The sequence below is a fragment of the Lissotriton helveticus genome, chromosome 8, assembly GCF_964261635.1.
Source record: "Lissotriton helveticus chromosome 8, aLisHel1.1, whole genome shotgun sequence".
NCBI classification, from domain to species: domain Eukaryota; kingdom Metazoa; phylum Chordata; class Amphibia; order Caudata; family Salamandridae; genus Lissotriton; species Lissotriton helveticus.
This window is the reverse complement of record NC_136069.1, coordinates 262,669,814-262,691,346: the sequence shown is the minus strand read 5'-3', so window position 1 is coordinate 262,691,346 and position 21,533 is coordinate 262,669,814. Positions and strand designations below refer to the sequence as shown.

Below are 21,533 nucleotides of genomic sequence, written 5' to 3'. Positions count from 1 at the left end.
AATCATAAAAAAACAGATTCGCAAGGGTAGGAAGGAAGGTGCTCCAGGTCCAAACGGTATTCCGCCAGCCCTATTTAAGGAAAAAATCACAGAATGGGCTACCAATATGCAACCGCTATTTGCGGAAGTAATACTCTTAAACAAAATCCCAGAATCTTGGAGAGGGTCGACGATTGTCCCCATATTAAAAAAAGGCGACAAAACGGACCCTAATAACTATCGACTAGTAGCCCTCCTCGATAATGAGGCAAAATACTTTGCGGGAACTCTCTTAGAGGAAATTACGCAATGGGCGGACACAAATCAGATAATACCATTGAACCAGACCGGTTTCCGGAAAAATACTGGAACAGCTACCAATATTCTGGCCATCTCTCTAATGATCGACGCAGCAAAAGCAAAAAAACTGCTGCTGCACATGTGCTACATCGATTTCAGTGCAGCGTTTGATAACATCGAGAGAGGCAGACTTTGGGGGAAATTGACACAATGGGGATTACCGCAGCCAATCCTAAGCATGCTGAAGCTTCTACACTCTGATACCTGGGTGCAGGTGAAGCTAGGAGGCGGCACACACCTGTCATCTAAAGTTCGTACCACCAAAGGCCTGAAGCAAGGGTGCGTGCTTGCCCCAATATTATTCAATCTGTTTATGGCAGACTTATCAGACACACTCAACATATGCAACTCCGACTCCCCGAGGCTGGGGGGGAAAACTTTGAGCAACCTGCTGTATGCGGACGACGTTGTGCTACTTAGCCATACCTACATCGGCCTCCAGCAGCTTCTGATCCAAATGCACAGCTATGCCACGGAAAACAAACTCAAAATAAATCTGAGCAAGACACGCACCATGTCGATCAACACCAAGAAGAAGTCTCAGAAGTCATGGGCATTAGGCGGTCAAAAAATAGAGTCGGCACTTGTTTATAAATACCTGGGAGTTCTCTTTGACAGAGATGGCACCTTTGCACAACAAAAGCAGGAAGCAAAAAGGAGAGGGGCGTGCATCGCCGTAACACTAAAAAACATAGCCAATCAACTGATGGGGCCAATTCTAACCCCCTATCTGAGAGTTATCCAGGCTAAGCTACTCCCCTCTATCTGCTATGGCAGCGAGGCGCTGCGTGGGAGAGACTCCAAGAACCTGGATACAATCCAGACAAAAGCCTATAGAACAATGTTTTCTCTACCGTCCTACACATTGCCGGCCCAACTTAGGCTGGAATTTGGATTGCAAAAGCAAGCCCTTGCCAGACAGGGAGCGTACATCAACTGCTGCCACAAACTCCGCTCGGCCCCCACCAACACTCTAAACTCGCTGCTATGGCAAGACATCCAAAATAGGGATACATCTCAGGCAAGATCCTACCTGAAGACTGCTCTGGTGGCTACTAATCTAACTGTGATTTGGGACATGCAACTCGGGCACAACCCATTTAAAAAACTAGTCTGGAAAACTGTTAAAACACTATCCTTACTAGAGGACAAAGCCACATTCGCCAAAAGAAACCATGCCTGGATGTCATTAAACTCTTATAAAACGCTGACACCACAACCTTACTTCAGCCAGGGTTATCCTAAGACAACAAAACTGAAGTTCTTGAAATATAGACTAGGGGTTTTGCCCAGCAGAGAGTATCTTCCACCATGGCTCAGGAGAAATGGGCATGAGGTTTGTCCGTTTTGCAACACAGACAATGGCGATATACTTCATCTGACCTGCCTTTGCGAAGAGCTACGGCCAGCCCGCCAACAGCTCTTAAAGGCCCAGCTTAAGCAGCTAGGAACTCGCACAAGAAGGCAAGCGGTTCTCGCCTGCCTGAACCCTTCGAACACGAAACTGAATTGCAGATACGTTAAGTTCCTTGCAATGATCGAGCAAAAACTGTCAAAACAAAAAACCTCTGAACATTGACACAGACAACATGCAGGCGGCCTACAGGACTCACAGGAATATGCTGCCCCGCCTTAAAGACAATTGTCACTTGCTAATCAGACTGGGTTTTCTGTGTATGCTTTTTAATGACGATAACAATGTACAAATCTTAATGATTTTTTAATGTCTATTTTTTTTATGTTTACTGTTTGTACTACGCTTTGCACTGGTTTTAATTAACTATGCATAATAAACTTACTTACTTACTTACATACACAAATATAACACAACTGTAGATCAGTGGCGGCTGGTGACATTTGAAAGTGGCGAGGGCATAAACGTTGGGCATGATTTTTTTATATAGCATGTGATGTGAACAAGTTCAGTGGACAAACCTGGGGTCCAGGGGGAGTCCCTCTCCTGAGAGAGAAATGAAAAAAAAGATTGGCAAATGGTGTATTTTATAGAAAATGAATGTAGTGATAAAGCAAGGCTTATTAAGCAGTGTGAACATATAGTCTTGACATATTAAACACATTAAAAACTGCCCCATATCTTCTTGCATTCATTTGTTCAACAGTTACTGTAATGTGTAAATTGTTCTGCATAACAACTTTAGCCCTTTAAAATGTATGCTTGCCACGTGTCTTGCACCGCAAGCAGCATTAACTTTGGAAAAATATGCTCTAACCAGACTTCAAGAAGCACCCACAGATACTAGCTGTAACCAGTCGTATATAAATATGTGCAGACAGGTCTTGAAGTGAGATGAAAAAAGTGGGCGCTCTCTATAAAGGAACATGCAAATACATTTCTGTTAATCCCATAGTGTGCCATCAGACCGGTATTTTGGTTTCTCTCTGAGATGTTATTTTATCCAGATAAATGGCACAACACTGGACATACACCTATCCCGTCAGTATGATTGACTTTGTCAAGTGGTGTTAGTTTTTTAAGATAAATGAGTAAGAACAATGATTTCTAATAAATAATTACATTGGAAATGTTTAAATTCTGAAATAGTGAGTCTGTGAATTAAATAACATTGAGGCCTGTGGAAGGAGTTTTGGCCTTCAATTATGTGTGCTTTATGTTAGATATGTATCTTCTTTTTCTCTGCATACCCCCTCTCTTTCTTCTTCAGCATCCTCTTTTCACTTCTCCGCGCATCTCTGTCACTTCACCGCCCCCAACTTGCACTGCACTCTTACTTTTGCCTTGCAAATATTTTGACATCAGTGTACCCCCTTCACACACATATCCACAGAATTTCAGTTGTAAACTGAATATATAAACATTGTGTGTGTGCTCTGCAGAGAGGCCAACCCAATGACAGGCACTTTGTTTGGCTTTAGCCTTAGTCCCTGAGAGCATAATCAAAGCCCCTCATAAACACCTGGCTTGGCTCCAGCTTCAGAGTAAGCACAGAAACATATACAGATTAACAACAACATTATAAAATAGCTAACTCGTGGGGAATGCAAGATTAAGTAAATCATGTAAAATTAGAGAGGAATTTAATCACTGAAATGCATTCCGTTTTTAACATTCATTGTTTAAAAATCAATCCATGTTTTTAGCATCGGTGTTAACTTAGGGGCATGTACGCAGGGCCAGTTGTAATGCTATACATCAGACAACGGGCCACTGTTAGCCCATGTTACACAGTAAGCACCAGGGCCGGACTGGGAACCACCACCGGCCCTAGCAAACTGCCCGGCTGCCCCCCTTCCCCACTCAGGGGGGTTGGAGGTGCCGTCGAGCTCTTTGCCGGGGCTGGTTTTCGGCGGATTTTGGTACAGAGCTGATTTTGCAGCTGTGCTGCAAAAACGGCCCCCAGGGGCCCAAAACCGGCCCCCACCCAAGTGGCGCACCAGGGGATTGCCCAGTGACCGCTATGGCCAGTCCGGCCCTGGTAAGCACATATCTCTCGCTTGGGGCCTGATTCGGAAAATTGGATGCATTTCGTAAGGGAATAAGAGCGACCCCTGCTCCTTATTTAGAACGATTTCACAAGGTAGCAAATGCCGCAGCTCCTCTTCTAACAGAGCAAGCAATGTACAGCGAGGGCCTGGGGTGTCACAGTGGGGGAGGTTAGCATGATGAGGGGTCTCAGCACAATATACAGAACACAGCATTAGCTTGCATCACTTACCATTACCGAGAAAAAGGCACAGGATCAGAAGTGCTTGAATCCACTCTCACATATGACGAAAGGGTGAGATCTACCTTTTGAATGACGGACGTTTGAAGTCAGGCAGGGATGAAGTCTCAGACTCCTGAAACCGTGACGCTTATTGCGTCACTGGCCTACAGTGTGCATACAACAGAGCCCCAATGGCAAAGAAGGGATTTAAAACAGAAAGCCCTGTGAGGTATGTAATGTTAAGAAAGTTGATTTACTGCCTATCTTCTGTCTCCTGCTTTAGAGCTGAGGTGGGTCAGGCAGCTTGAAAGAGGCAACCCAGACTAAAATACATCAATTTATTTAGAGATACGAACGAATCTCTAAATAAATTGATCTATTTTATATTTGTTAATGTAAATATGTAGGAATCTTCAGAGGGGCACAGCCCCACAGCCCTAATGGAGAAACTGCCCCTGCTGTAGGCCTCTGAATGATTCTCAGTAACTCTATTCATAATTTCAGTGCTTCTTTGTCAATCATATGTTTTAATTTGCAAAAGGCATTTAGGTTGTGCCGATGGACTTATTTTACTTGAAGCAGGACTTCCCAGTCACAGGCAGATGGCAGATGACACCTGGACAGACCCCTTCTTTTGTTCGTCGAGCCAGACAGGCATTCATCCCAGTGGGAGGGGAGCTGGGCTCAAAACTGGTTTAGAGTGACCATAGATTAGGGGCTAATCATCTCCCTGGCCATATCTATTGTTTGGCCACCCATGTTCATCAAAGGTTAAAGGATTTCGCCATCTTGGATTGAAGCTGATCAAGGCCATGAGGGTCTGTTTGCAGCCAGGCAAGCAGGAATTCTGCACATGTGAGTAGGGTAACCCCAGGATACATCTACCCCATTGGTTAGGGATAGCTACGAGTCACCCCCACCTACAAGCTGTTGTTGAGCATAAATGTGGCATCTCTAGAATCCTTTTCAGAACATTGCTATAACTGAGGAAGATCAGAAGAGGACTGAGCCTCCTGTCTGAGACCCAAGAGAAGTCCCTCTTGTACACTGGTCAAGGAAGCGAACTTCAGTTTCTGCCTCTCTGACCTCAGCGCGGGGACACGCCGATGTGCGTAACTCAGCGCTTTACAAATGCCCCTATTATTATTATTATTATTATTATTATTATTATTATTATTATACTGCTGACAACCTTTTCAAGCTACAAAGATACAGGGACACATGGCAAATAAACACCTTGTACTCAAGTTGAATCTTACAGCAATGACCCAAAAAGGTCAGATCCTGTCCAGTTTGGGACTTGCCTTTAATTAGTTTCAGTTGTAATGTTTGTAAAGGAGCAGGACCAAGTTTTATTTGAATATCACTGTTATCTCTCTGGAGTTGAATAGTGAGCAACAACATGATGACCTGCAATTTTAGACAAGTTATTATCACAGGATTAGAATAATTCAAGCATTCCATTTATCACTTCTTCATTTTTTGTTTGAAACACATAAAGTAAGTTGGGTAACCCCAGATGTGGGCCCCCTGATCACTGTGCCATTGCGCTTAAGCTGCATTTCCTTGATGAGGCACAAAAAGACTGAAACTGGCTTTGGTTTGCCTGTGTTAATGTCTAGCTGGCATCTGACCTAACAGCTTAGTCTTCACTGTTCAACTTGGAGCACAGCCAAGTGTAATTTGCAAATGGTTGCTCTTTTTCTCGAAACGTACCAGAATATCATGGAGCAAAAATCACCTGGCAAAAATGATGTGTCTTGAATATTTTTTGCAAAACATCTTGCCCAATTGTAGAAGTTTTACACCTATTGGGACAACATTTTTGTAAACTATATTTAGGTTACTATATTTATGTCAACAAATATTTATTTCAACAATATCCTGGCATACAGGCCTTTGCTCATAGTGGCATGATTGATAAAGAAGAATAGACTGAAAAGGGATCTAATTACATACCAGTGGTATGCAACTGGTAGCAACTCATAACACACCTGGAACAGAACCAGCTACTCAACAACTACCACCTCCCTGCTTCCACAGCAATCACAGCACTGAGATCGCCCTGATTGCAGCCACCACCGACATCCAAACACTGCTTGAATGAAGAGAACTGTTAATGTTAATGTTAATGTTAACTGGTATTCATGTAGCCCCAAATCACCGGCAGGTCTCTTAGCGCTTGGAAGAGAGTGGTCAGAAGCTACTTAAAGGTGTCATAAATAGTGCATAGAAAGGGAGCTAGACCACATTCAGGGCCTCTTTGAACAGGAGCGTTCTAAGCTGCCTCCTGAACAAGAGGACAGCGGGTTCCTTTCGGAGATGTTCAGGTAACTGGATCCATAGCTGTGGAACCAGGAAGGAGAAGACTCTGCCCCCTTTTGATGTGGTGTTATACCGTGGGAGGGATAGGCGACAGGCCTCGGAGGACCACAATTTACGACCTGGGACATAGATTTCGAGGCGCTCTTTTATGTAGGTTGGAGCTTGGCCATAGACAGCTTTGTCGGCATTACAGAGGCCCCTGAATTTTGCTCTCTGCCTAATGGGGAGCCAGTGCAACTTGTGCAGCAGCGGGGTGGCGTGAGACCTTCTTGGAAGCCTGAAAATCAGCCTGGCCGCATCGTTCAGTACCACCTGTAGTCTGTTAATACATTTCTGCAGGAGGCCAATGTACAAGGCATTACCATAGTCCAACCTCGAGATAATGGTGGCTGATACTTTCACCTATAGTGAGGTGGTAGACAGAAGGGGGACAAGTTTCCGCAACTGCCGCATCAGGCCTCTGCAGGTACCAACCACAGAGGTGACCTGGTTGGCCATGGAGAGCTCCTAATCAACTTTAATGCCAAGGCTTTTCACGACTGGCACAGGTAGGGGGGTGGCACCTAGCTCTTGGGGTCAAAAGTGGTCATTCCAGGGGTTGCTTTTGGTGGGGATTACAAGAACTTTTGTCTTATCCGGGATAATTTTCAGTGTCGTCCAATTCACTGTAAATCGAAGAATGTTTTGTGCCAGTTCCTGTGCATGGAAGTAGTTGTTGATACGGAGGATGAGTTGGGTATTATCCGAGTAGTTTAAAACTCTACAATCCAGGTTGGCTAGGGCCGCTAACAGCGGCTGCAGATATATGTTAAAGAGAAGTGGGGACAGGGCAGAGCCTTGTGGGACGCCGCAACTAAGAGCGCCTTTGTCCGATACCAGCTCGCCCAACTGGATTCTCTGGGACCAACCTAATACGAAGGATTCGAACCATCGGTGTGCCAGCCCGCCTATGCCCAAAGCAGTCAGTCTGGCCAGCAGTTGAGCATGGCTGACAGTATCGAAAGCTGCTGAAAGATCTAACAAAATAAGGGCGCTAGGTTTTTTACTGTCAGCCATAACTCTGAGCTTGTCAAGTACTGGCAGCATCACCAGCTCAGTACTGTGATGGACTCAAAAGCCTGTCTGGCACCCCTGGAGTAGCTGGTGTTCCTCCAGGAAAGATGAAAGTGTTTTGAGAACAGGCTGTTTCAAAATTTTCACCAGGAAGCGTAGCTGGGAGATGGGCCTACAGTTTTTAGGATCGGCCGCGTCTGCCCCTGGTTTTATCAGTAGGGGGATTACTCTAGCCTCCTTTAGGTTAGATGGCAGGTACCCGTTCTCCAGTGAGTTGTTTAACATAGTGAGAATCTGTATTTCCAACCCGGGAAGAACCATCGGAAAATCATAGGAGGGCAAGTTTGGGAAAAGTGGTGAGCAGCTGACAAGGGGGGTCTTGGAGCTGGAGTAAGGAGTTTTGACAGGAGTGTTATCGATCTCAGAGAGAATATCCTTGACCTTCTGAAGGAAGAAGGATTGGAAGGCATTGCAGTCAATAGACTCAGATGCCGGTTTCCGGCCCGAATTTTGGCTGAGTTCTTTAACAATTCTGAAGGTCTCTTCCTGTTTGTTTACTGTAAGAGAGATTCTAGTCTCATAGTACTCGGCTTTTGTAGTCATGATAGATTTTTTGTATAAGGTGAGTAAAGTCTTATAAATTTCCAGCTCAGCTGGATCATTGGCTTTACGCCACCGTCTCTCGGCTTGGCGGAGTTTTTGCTTCCTTTCCCTCAGCACCTGATTGAACCAGGGAGCTCTATTACCCTTGTCTCTGACCCTATCCCTTCGCTCTGGTGCCACTAGGTCTATGGCTGCACGCAGACTACCCGTGAGGATTCGCTTTCCAGGTCCAAGTTTCCAATTTCAAATTTAGGGGGGGGGGGCCTGAGTACGGTGTCCACTAAGGTCGCTGGCTCAATTATTTTCCAACTTCGCACCTTTTTCCATTCTAGGGGTGGTTTAGGCAGTTGGCTGTCCATCGGGACCCAGCAACTAACTACTGAGTGGTCAGACCAACCACAGGGGCTGATGTTCATTAGACTAGCCCGTGGTTGTGAGGTCCAAATAAGGTCCAAGATGTGACTTTTGGTGTGAGTGTGGCCATTGACCAGTTGATGAAGCTCCATCAAGCTCAATAATATCTCGAGTTGGCAGGCCAGGGGCTCTTTTGTTATTTTATCCCAGTGGTAATTGAAGTCCCTGACCACTAGCAGCCATTGATACTGTGTGCAGAGGTCAGAAATAATCTCTGAGAGGAGATCGTTGAAGCAAGGGGTTGACCGTGGGGGATGGTACACTACCAGAAGCAGAAGGCAGGAGTTTTGGAATGAGATTTTAACCCCAAGAATGTATGTATTATCACTATTCTCTACCACAATTTTGGTAACCATAAGCTGCTTCTTATAGAAGATGGCCACACCCCCTCCTCTTGTTTATCTCCACGGTTTTCCACAGAAACAGCAGCTCTGACACTCCTTGACCTCTTGGCAGCCTTTGACACTGCATCCCACCACACACTGATTGAAAGACTCCCCCACATCGGCATCCAATGGGACACTCACAGATGGATCTCCTCCTTTCCTACCGAAAGAAACCAGATGAGCCACTTCCAACCTTTCACTTCTGAACCCAAGGATATCACCTGTGGTGTCCCCCAGGGCTCATCCCTCAGCCCCATGCTCTTCAACGCATCTATGACCCACATCGTCACATCATCAGATCCCATGGTCTCAACATCATTTCCTACTCAGACGACACCCAACACATCCTCTCACTCACCAACAACCCCCCAGGCCCAACTTTCACAGATGCATTACATGCATCACTGACTTGGTGAAGAATAACTACCTGCAGCTGAACACAGACAAGGCAGACGTACTGATCTTTAGCAGTAACAGGAACACACAGACCTAGAACCCGCATCCACTCCCTTAGAGCACGCCAGGAAACTCAGAATCATCATTGACAACAAGCTCACCATGAAATCACAGATCAAAACCATCTCCTCCACCTGCTTCCTCACTCCGCACTTGCACACAAGACGCACTGTGACCAGGCCTTTATCACCAGGTGACTGAACCACGACAAAATTCCCTATGTAGTAATCGCTGCACACCTCCTACAGAGACTACAAACCATATGGAACACTGAAGCCATACTCATCCTCAACCTTCCCCAACAAACCCATACCACACACCACCTCAGGCAACTCCACTGGCTCCCCTACAGAAGAGATGACAATTCAAGCTGCTGACCCACGCACACAAGTTTCTAGACAACCAAGGACCCACCTACATTTACCACTGCCTGAACTGCCACCAACTGTGGAGAAGACTATGCTCAACCTACATTTCCATTGTCCACACTCCACATATCTACCAAAGCAGAAGAGGAAGATGCCCTTTCTCCCACATCGCAGAAGAGACCTTGAACAGCCATTCCATGTAACTCCAGACCATCACCTCACTTTCAGGATTCCAAAGGGCCCTTAAGATCTGGCTGTTTGAATGAGCCTCTGAGATCTGAAAACACCTGGATACCCTATTGGGTGATTAGCTAAACTTTACAAATCCTGATTGGTTGATTGACTGAGTGGTGTAGTTTAATTCAAACATTTCACCCATTGTCTTTTTGTTTTCAAATGTTTCTGCCTTAAACCACAATTATTTGGCATACTGCTCACAAAGTCTTTCCAAAATATCTCATAAGTATTTCCAAGGGTTGGAAAACATGTTAGAGGTGATAATACTTCAAATATTTTAAACTATTAATGATTATAATGCACAGAAATGTCAGGTTTTTAATAAATGTATTGGAAATGTAACTTTTCAAAATGTACCTTTACTCTGCTAGAAGCTGCTGGAAGTTTATTTGCATTAGCACCTTGGCAACTGCACAGCCTGCACTTGGCCTGCATTAGAAATTAAAGAGTTGGTATAACTACTGTCAGAGAAGAGACAAAGGCTTGGGTGTTGGGAGATGTTTTTCTTCCTGTGGCAGAAAGATCAATTGGGGGGACCTACTAACTTCATTATTTGAAAGTGTATCTGACGGAGGTCGGAGAATCAAGATGGCGGGTTGACGCCGTTACGGAGTGGCAGCATTTTTCGGAGGCTCCCGGCTCCCTGCCATGCGGATTCCTATGATTCCTATGGGATTCTTATGTATGGGGGAATAACTTGGTTTTTACACTAAATTAAAGAGACGCAGAGGAAAGGAAAAAGATCTATCCCATTAGACGCCACTCACCTTGGATACTCGGACACTCGGAAGCATAAACGGCCGCTGGATGCTCCGTTTCTTCAGGGGCTGGTTAGGTGGCGCCCGCTCGCGTTCAGATTGCCGAGCACACGGCCGCTCTGCAGACCTGGGATCAGCTGGGCAGGCCGAACCTTGCTGGCGGCTCCGTTCACCTCGAGTGTTGATTTGCGGGCAGGAAAGACACCGGTACATCCTGGCTTGTTTGATGTTGGGCTAGCTTTACAAATGAGGATGGCCCCAAAGATCGTCACTAGAGCCGCTCGAGCTGGGAGAGGTACAAATTCTGAGACGCTGAGGCCGATTTCCACCGACCTAATGGATTTAGCTACTACTGATAAAACACTGGCCACAGGGAAGACGGAGCAATTAGCGGGTAAGCAACTGATCCACGCCCCCCTCTTTGTTGTTTCAGAATCTAATTCCGGCTGCGACTTAGGGAGAAATGGTGGCAATAATGTATCTACTAAGGAAAACCCGGGCAACAGTGTGTCTGTTCATCCTGATGTAGCAGTTACAGCGGCAGCGGCAGGAGTATGTAAAACTATTAGCGTTAAAAAACAAGCATGTCTTACTTTAACTAAACTGTCTGGTAAGGCGGTCGAAAAAGCTAATCTGGCCGAAAATACAGACAAAGTTGTGGTGGAAGTAGAAGTTGAAGCTGATCCAGCCTTTGGAAGGGGAGAGAAGGGTGATGTAGACTTTTTGGAGCTTGAGACCACCCCGAATATAGGGGGCCCTGGCAGTAACGAAACATCTGGCACAATCACTGAATTATTAAGCGAACCCCCCCTGAATTCTGGCTCAGGTATAGAAGAGCAACTATCTGAAGCAGTTGATATGTCGGAGCTGGTGGGTTTAATTAACGAGGAGGCAGAAGAGGGCTCGAGTGCGGAGTATGAGGAACTCCTCGATGAAGATGATTTATGCAGCGTAGCCACTGGAACTGCTAAGCCCCTTGGGCGTAAAAAGGGAAGGTCCAAAGCTACAAATAAACTCAAGAAAGGGAATATTAATGCTTCCAATCTTGCTATGTCATCCCCCAACCTACGTACAAAGCCTATAAGGGATGAAAGCCCTCTCCAAAAATGGATCCAAGCAAAGGGAGGTGTCAAGAACATGGCTTTGCTCCTGTCGGGTGCTAGCCCAACGGAAGATACTAATTTAAGAGATGGAGGTAACTCTTTTCCAATTGTTGATAACACGACGTCCCCGCTTCTTGCTCAAGCCGGTTTAAAACCAACTTGCATGGAACAGATAAAATCTCTGCCTGAATGCGAGCACACCAGTAATGTCATCATTACTGCTCTAACTTCTACTACAATTACAAGTCTGTCTCCCACCACGGATGCGACAATTCCAGCTTCAGGTATCTTGCACACTAATGAGCCACCTGTTCTAGAGCGATCTCTGGACCCAGAATATGCTACCTCCTCTGTTGACCTCATTCTAAAGACTTTCACGGACCATCGACAGGAAGCTCTGCAACATTTCCTTCAGCTTAGGGAAGACAATAACAAATTGCAGAATTCCCTACTGGAGGGGTCCAGCAAATTAGGGGGGGTCACTCAAGAAATCGAAGAACTGCAGCAACGAGTAGTTGATGTGGAGGAAGTTGCAGTTCGCACAGAGACTTTAACTAACCAACACGCTGTGCAAATAATGAATTTTGAAATCAAGCTGGAGGACATGGAAAATCGCCAAAGGAGACAAAATCTCTGACTTTTTGGAACTCCGGAAGGTTCAGAAGGGTCCGATCTAAGGGCAAGACCTCTCAGATTGGGACTGGGACTCGCAACTTCAAAGAGTTCATAGACTCCCTCTTTTCCAAAGAAATCAAGTTTCCAGGCCCCCTTCTGATTCATTTCGGTAATTTTCTACTGAGACAGGCAGTGTCTTTAAAAAAGCTAGGCCCAATACCCCTGTCACTATAGAAAATGTAACCTTTTTTGTCCAATCTGATCTAAGCAAAAGTACAATGGAGAGGCGATGTCAGTTGATAGATCCTTTTAAATCCATGGGCTGTGATGTATATTTACAGGAACCGGCTCGTCTCAAGGTCATCAAGAGAGGCCATACTTTTTTTTTTACTGATTTAAAAGATGCAGAGTTGGCACTCTCTAAGTTCAGCACATGAATATCAATATTGATTTAACTGCTACGGGCACTAATGGGTAAGGGCTTGTTAAGATTCACGTATAAGGCAATGCTAGCTTAGGAGCTAAAAAAGGGTTGATTTATTTAATACTTTTGTAGAATATAACTGACGTTTCTATCAGGGTTTTTTTTTCCCTCTTTCCTTCTCAAGCTGAATAAATATTATGAATATAATCACTATTACCACCAGGGAGATTCTTACTTTCAATTTTTCTTTTCCTCCTCTCTCGCCTTTCCTCTCGCTCTTATTAATTTTCTCTTTTTTTTCCCCCTATAGTTTCTTATTAGTTTTTTCTCTTTCTCTTTTTCCTCTCATTGATTGGCAGGGATTGTCGGGTGTAGTCTCCCGGCTGCCATTCTGCAGGGCTGCCTTTACAGCGGCAGCAAGGTCTATAGAGGGGTGTTCTCCCCAAAGGGACTAAGGGGAGGGGAAATGGGGGGTGGGTTCAAGGTTTGTGGGGTAAAAAATTATAAAAATTTCAGCGCAAGATTCATAATTGTTAAAAAAGATTATTATAGATCACTATTTATTTACATTTACTTATTTTGTGGTATCTAATAATACAGAGGAAGTCAATTCTTTTTGTTTGGCAATTTTTTTTGTTCTCGAGGAATGTACTCTTTTAAGTGGCTAGCTTGGAATGTGGCTGGTCTTAACAATACGAATAAGAGGAGGCTGGTTCAAGAAGAGCTTAATATGTATAAACCCCATTTGGTTTTGCTTTCAGAAACTCATATCGGGTTTCAAAATAGGAAATTGTTAGGGCAACTGGGTTATGAGCTTGTTGTTTGTTCTCCTTTAAATGCTTCTATCAGGGGGGTCGCAATATTGAAACAAAAGCAATTAGCCATCGAAATTTCCCGAACAGCTGCTGATAAGGGGGGTAGATGGGCAATACCTCAAGTAGAACTTGAACACTGTAAATATGTATTCTGTGTGGTATATGGACCTAATATTGATGAACCGTTTATGTATGATCGGTTAAACGTTGAATTATTAGATTGGGAAGGAGAATTGTTGATTATGGGCGATTTCAACTGCGTAATGAACTACGATTTGGATACCACTAGGCGGGGTGCCTTCCAGCGTATAGCAAAATTCGAGCTGCTATATTAGAATTAAGTCGTCTGCACAATCTAAAAGACGTTTGGCGTACAATACATCCTAATCTTGCTGGATTCACTTATTACTCTGCGCCACATAAATTATGCTCTCGAATAGATATGGCCTGAGCGACAGATAGAATTTTGGATTCTAGTATCATAGAACTGTGTCCAAGAGTCACATCCGATCACAATCCTATTCTTTTAGAATTTAACATCTCCATTAAGAAACAAGGCTCCAGGCAATTTACGTTTCCTAGATACCTTTTTTCTGATACAGTTTTTATTACTCAACTTAAAGGACACATTGTGGAAGTCATCGAGATCAATCTAAATTCTGCCGCAGTAATATCTGTGTGGGATGCATGTAAGGCCAGTATAAGGGGCTTCATCCAGCAATATGTTCTTAGAAAGAACGCAGAACGTCAGAAAGAGATTAAGATTATGACTTCTAATATGTTGTCTCTGGAAACTCAGTTGGCAGAAGCCCTCCAACTAGGAAGGTCTAATATCGAGGAATTAAGAATGGAATTAGTGAACCTTCAGTCAGCTACTAAAAAGACGTTAAGGGAGGAATATAGTGTGAAATTACACAAGTATCATCTATCACAGTTCGAGAGCGGCGATAGAATTGGGAAAATCTTAGCTTACAAACAAGACAAGAAGGCTACAACATTAATTAAGGCTATTAAAGGAATGAACACCTTAACTTACAATCAACCAGAACAGATATTAGATCAATTTGTCAAATATTATAGTAGATTATATACTCCTGAAAATTCTCCTACCACTCATCATATAGTATCATATATAAATTCCAAACTGACCGACCAACGAGATAAAGAAGGAATCGCCCAACTCAATGGAAATATCACTCTCACAGAGATTAGGTCAGCAATTGCTTTTCTCCCCTCCGGTAAGGCAGCAGGGGAAGACCTGCTCCCTATAGAACTTTACAAAACATGTATCCAGGAATTACTCCCTCTTTTTAGCTTAGTCATAGACTCGATTGGGGAAACAGGGAAGGCTCCTACTTCTTGGAATACAGCTAAAATCGTATTTTTTCTCAAGAAACACAAACCTGCAGACGAATGTGGTTCATACAGACCTATTTCGTTAATTAATGTGGACGCCAAGGCGTTCGCGAAAATTTTGACTACTCGACTTGCCCCCCTTATGCCGGAATTAATCATGCTCAACTATGATCCTTTACTATAGGAGGTAGCACTTTCTTTAAAAAAATGGCATAAGATCCCACTTAGTTTAGCGGGACAGATTAATTTAATTAAAAAGAAAGTATTACCAAAATGTCTTTATTTATTCAGATCAATTCCCCTGCGCCTTAATAATTTTTTTTTTAAATGCTTGATGGGTTATGTAGTAGCTACATCTGGGGATACAAAAAAGCTTGTAGATCGATACAGACGTTGAAACTTCCTATCGAACAAGGAGGGTTAAATTTCCCTGATTTTAAATTAAATTTTTTTGGTCGTCTTCGAAATTTGCTTAAAATAGAAAATTCACTGGTTTTTTTCCAGTTTATGTTGGGCACTGATTGTAACCAGTTTTTGGCTAGAGTCCACGACCCAAATTACTTCAAGCGGGTCAAGTTTAAGACTTCTAGGGAGATTGTTAAAATTTGGAATTTGATTATGGCTTTTAGTAAAACCACCTTTTTTCATCCAGAACTACAGCTATGGGGTAACCCAGGACTTCCTGGAATTTTTTCGAACGGCGTAGGGACCCTATGGTCCAGCTGCGGTATTAAAACTTTAGGTGACCTTTATGGCCCGATGGATTACTCGATTTTGCATCACTTAAACTACTTTACAAACTGAATGACTCTATGTACTTTAAATATATGCACATTCGTGACTTACTAGTCCGGAAAATGAAAATTAACGAAGTTGTTGATTCAGATATCTTGACGTGTCTTTATTCTGATAAGACTAAATCACTCATTATTGAGGGTTATAAACACCTAAATCAGATGAAAGCCGATGACTGTATTAAACTAGCGGCTAAATGGACCACTAGAATGGGTATCAATATAACATTGAACCAGATATCTGCTTCGCTCTGCCATATTAATCGGGTGGTTCAGTCCTCTAGTTTAAGACTTCAGTTATAACTGTTTGTCAATTGTATTATACCCCGCAAAGATTTCCAGCTGGTCACCAAGCAATCTATTTAATGATCGTTCTAAATGCCCTAAGTGTGACCTCGTGGCAGCCGATCTGGAGCACATGCTTTACTCTTGTCCCGCATTGTTTGAGTTCTTGAAAGGAATAGAAGGTATTCTTAATCAGATCAGATCATTTTTTCTCCCTTCTCAATTCATATGGTTTTGTTAGACTTGCAGGAATTAAATAGCCCACATAAAGATTTAAACACTATTCTATTTGCATGCGCAAGATTGATTATTGCCAGGGCTTGGATCTCTCCGAAACCTCTGCATGTTATGCAGTGGTGGTCGCTAGTCAATGAAATTTTCACGATGGAACTAGCGCTAGCCAAAGTGAGGGGTCCTCGCTCTATGAAGAAACAGGAGAGAATTTGGGGAATGTTTATGCAATTGTGAGTATAGACCCCTTTTCTTTTTTTAGTTTTGTTAAGACTATAACATCAATGCTCCTATGATTAATATATAATTATAATTTATACCTCTGTATCAATTACCTACATTTGACTGTTTTATGGTATGTTCAGAATAAATGTCTTTAGTTCTTTTGTCTGTTTCTCGCAATGTTAATAAAAATGTTTAAAAAACAAAAAAAGAAAGTGTATCTGCCCTTTCACAAGAAAATGTAAAGGGAGAGCAAACCCTGTGGTAATGAATCTATCCTCAGAACCGGTTTTGAGTGACCAAAGAAAGTGAAACAGCCGGTGCTTAATTTGAGGCTGTGGTTTCTGGTGCTTGGCACTAGCATTTATTGGCTACACGGGGGATTGTAACAGTCTGTGCCATGCTGGTGCTGTCTTTCTAATTTAAAGATGAGCACAACCACAGTTGTTTATTAATTCAATATATATTGAAATGACTATTGACTACGACCCATGCCATTCATATACCTTTGGGGGCCTGGAATAGACAGAATTCTCACATTTGTAGGAGTGTGATGATTAGTAATTGTGTTGGTACTGCCATTGGCAGCGCCAGGAGGGGCAATGTGTGGTGCAAGCGGCTGGGGCCTCCTGTTGAGAGCCCCAGGGCTGGACAGCTCACGCAGGCTATGCACATGGGGAGAAGGGCTTACCAAGCTCGGATTTGGGGTATAAGGTGTACTGTTATTGTTTGCAGTAGGGCAACTAGGGTTTGCTGCATAGTTTGGTAGGGTTCCTGTATGAACTTTTACCCTATTGTTTAGGGAAAAGGCAGGAGTCCTCCCTACCTGCTAGTTGGTGAAAATCATAAATATGGCAGCCCCAAGGCACCAAGAACACTTACTGGACTTTCGGCACATCCAAAGAGCATTAAACCTGCTGTCTGTGACCTGAGAGAAACACTGAAAGACTAAACCTGCACCTTCTTATACCCTAAATAAAGAAGTGGACTCCAAGGATCAGTTGGCTGACCTCTTGTGTGGACACAAGAACAAAATAACTGAAAGAGTCCTTTTTCCTGAAGTGCCCAGCTGAGCAGGCACAACTGGATTTGAACTTTGCTATTGACCTCTGCCTGACACCCTTGGAGTCTCTAGACTTCTAGGATCTTTGGGGTCTTAGAGGTGTACCCTAGTGGTTGTTTACTCCAGAGTTTCAGCTGGACCCACCAAGAACAGTATCCGACCAGTAGTATCAGAGCATCTGACTGAATTTCAGCTTCATCCAGCTTCGAGATTGCCCCCCCAATTAGGGAGGATTTTTCCTATCCAAAAGTGACAAAGCTGCAGTCTGTATTGCACAGCTTTCCAAACTGTGTGGCGCACCACTTTACTGTGTCGCGTCACATACGTAGGTGTGTCGCGCGTGGGATATTTCAGCGGACGTACGTGGCATCGGTGCACATTGCACAATGAGGAGCGAGGATGTTCATTAGAGGTCGATCGAGTGCCTCCGAGCAACTCAGTACCGCCATCCTAGTATCCATGAATGTAATGAGAGTGGCGCATTCGCCCCATCTAGAGTAACCCTGGGCTTCATGAAGAGACTCACCGCGCGCAAAGTGCTCTCGCTCATGAAGGCGTCCAGCTTAAATGTCTGATTTATACAAGTTGACTTTAAGGCTGAACATGTAGGGCCCTGATTCAGAGAATGAACTTAAGACTCAATCCTAAACTTACTACTATTTTGGTATTCACAGAATGCACTTACTACTTTTGGCATTCACAGAAGTTAGGATTTTGTCTTAAGTTTGTCTTAAGACAAACTTAAGACAGACTTAAGACAGACTTAAGACAAAATCCTAACTTCTGTGAATACCAAAAGTAGTATGTTCATTCTGTGAATGCCAAAAGTAGTAAGTGCATTCTGTGAATACCAAAAGAGTAGTAAGTTTAGGATTGAGTCTTAAGTTCATTCTGTGAATCGGGTCCGTAGTGTTTTACATATAGGTCTACTGAAAGAATTCACAGACTAATTGTAGGCAAAGCAATCATACTTGCCCCCAATTTGAACTGTGATCTTATATCTTGCGTTTTGCATGCGGCCTCATTCAGCAAAAATGCTCCTGCAAAAACCTTCGAGATTTTCTTAAAAGTGGCTGAAATTAGATGAATATTTACATTACAGCTAGTAATTTACTGCACCTGTGAGGTTCCACTGACCTCTCATTTTCAACCTAATGTCTAGAATATGCTGAATGTTGTTTTTTTCTTTATGCTATTGTAATTGTTCAGCCCGTTTAAGCAAACACCACTTCCAAAATACAGTATAGCTTTTCCCTCTATAACTTAATTCACTTATCTCTCCTTTTCCTCACCGTCTTATTTCTTACGTTGGAGATCTTAAAAACTCTGCAGTTCTTTTTTCGTATTCATTCGTTGCCTTGTCCTCAATTTCACTGCTGCCCTGTTCATCACAATGTTGAAGCTCGTCTGACACAACTTCACTACTCTTGCTCATCTGTTCTGTTTGACTTTGATTTTTTAACTGGCAGTGATCCAGTTTAGACTCAGTGATGTGTGCAGTCAGTTAGAACATCAGGAAAGAATTCAGATTCATGATCTGTGCACATTTTCCAGTGCTGGGCGTCGGAGTATGCTATGCACTTTTATCAATCAATGTTTGTAAAATGTGCCAGATCTAAGCATAATTCATAAGATTAATTCCGTCATCAGTGTCTTTAAAAATTGTATGTTTTTTACTTTTCTTTCTGTGATTTTAGGCAAATCACCTAATCTCCCGGTGCCTAAAATGAATGTAACGCAACTGGTGCTCGTGTAAAGCGCTCTACTAGGAAAAAACGGGAGGGGTTGTGCCCAAATTACCCTCATGTACATGAGCACATGACATCAAAAAGATGTATACAAATACAAAGAAGCACAGAGGGATCGATTCAGTATTTATTTGTAATCAAGGTTAAATTAAAAGCCTTGATATATCCAAAAAAGCAATTTATAAAGTAAAGAATTCACAAATTATAGTCACATATATAGCTATATCAAACGACTAGGTGGAGCACATAAAACGAGCAACAAATAATTATATACAACGAGAGTACCTTCACTTGAACTCAATCTTTCCATATAATACAATATACAACATATACATCACATATATATATATATATATATATTTACACACGAATTTCACAACAACACAGCCCTACAAAAAATAAACAAAATAAACAAAAGTTTTTCACAGAAAACACATATATCTATGTGCCCATTCCTGAATTGCAATGCTACACTACCAGGTAGTCCTATGTAACAGCGCCTGGGGAAATTAATTACCCCAAAATGATTGTTTAGACCGGCGCTTATGCTACAGTCTAGCACAAATTAACAATTGAAACAGACTCCACCACAGAATGTCGACGCAGTCGCGGTCGCGTTTCAGCCACACGTATCTATGGGCTTCTTCAGGACAGAAGGGCCAAATACAAGGATCCAACGGTAAATTACGGACCCTGTACACCGTGGCTGGATTATCCAAGGTTGGGTTACACCCCACGGGGGGTACCTATGGGTTGGTGCCCACTTCAAATGCCCACTCGGTAGAGAATAACACAGCAGAGGAAGGAATCAATTCTTCTCTCTTTTTAATTTCACACTTTCACAGCCAGGACACAGGCCAGGGCGAGGCGCGGAGGCGGGGGGCGCTCTGACACCTTAGAGTCGAGTTTGCGCTATATAAAAAAAAAATACATTCAAATGTGGGGTTGTGTGTGGGTGGGTTTGTGTGTGTGGGGTTGTGTGTGTGTGTGTGTGTGGGGTTGTGTGTGTGTGTGTGGGGGGGTTGTGTGTGTGTGTGTGGGGTTGGGTGTATGGGGTTGTGTGTATGTGGGGTTGTGCGTGTGTGGTTGTGTGTGTGTGGGGTTGTGTGTGTGGGGGGTTCTGTGTGTGTGTGTGGGGTTGTGTGTGGGGTTGTGTGTGTGTGTGTGTGTGTGTGCGTGGGGTTGTGTGTATGTGTTGGGTTGTGTGTTACACAGTTAGGGGCCTATTTACATGTCCCTTGTGCCGCCGGTGCATCAATTTAACCATGCGTCCACCCCCCTTAGGTGGTTCGGGCTCGCTCGCTGCGCTCACTCGCATTACCGTGTCCCTGAAATTTTGTTCGCAAAAAGGTGTGTCACCAACATGAAAGGTTTGGAAAGCTGTGCTGTATTGGGACTTCAAAACTTAAAAAAAAACTTTAGCCAACTTTTTGACATTCCTGACACTTGATCTTTCAGAATCTGGCTCCATTGGGGTTGGCCTAATATCGCACCTTTGACCCAGTCTACCAGCTCCATAAACGACCATTGGCAGCTCTTAGTGCTTTTTAGTACTGTAATTACTTAAAACGTAAAACATATATAAAACATATATATATCTCCGGTTCCCTTTACTGGAGTTTTGGGGTTTTATTGCTTGGTGGTTTCACTTTACTACTGTTTTGTTTCTTCATACATACTTTAGACATTGAACTAAGTTACAACTGTGCCACATCTCATAGCTACCAATGGGTGGAGCTCAGGTTAGTTTAGTGACATTGAGGTTTAACCCTAACAAGGAGTGAGAGAATAAAGGGAGAGCGAAAGAAAGAATGTGAGAGCGAAAGACACTAACATACAGCAAACTATACAACATGTAACACTTCACGTTTTGCTTTCAATTCAATGAAGAAAATCTCAACAAAAACAGTCCAAAGAATTTAGAGACATGTTAACCTGCTAAACCAAAAGCTTCCTAAATAGTTGTCACAAACTATTGAGGAAAGAAAGAAGTCCTGAAAGGTAGTTATTTGCTAAAGGAACGAAAGTCATGTGATAACATAGTATTTCCCCCAGGTCCACCCAGAAACTATGAAGTATGTATTAGGATGTGATACTTTGTGGGATACATTAGTTAGGCACTGAACTCTGTGATTTAGTAATTACTGTTCCGCTTTATATATTGTTGGACCTAATAATTATAGGAGTTATTGCAAATATTTAGAGACATCTTTACTATTATCTCTTCCTTATTGTGTTTGGATACTGAACAT

General features: G+C 43.2%; 1 protein-coding gene across 1 annotated transcript in view; it reads left to right on the top strand.

Annotated features, from left to right (window-relative positions):
• Positions 1–21,533, top strand: part of PDGFD (platelet derived growth factor D) — a 968,283-nt gene that overhangs the window by 593,942 nt on the left and 352,808 nt on the right. The gene's annotated exons all lie outside the window — the stretch shown is intronic.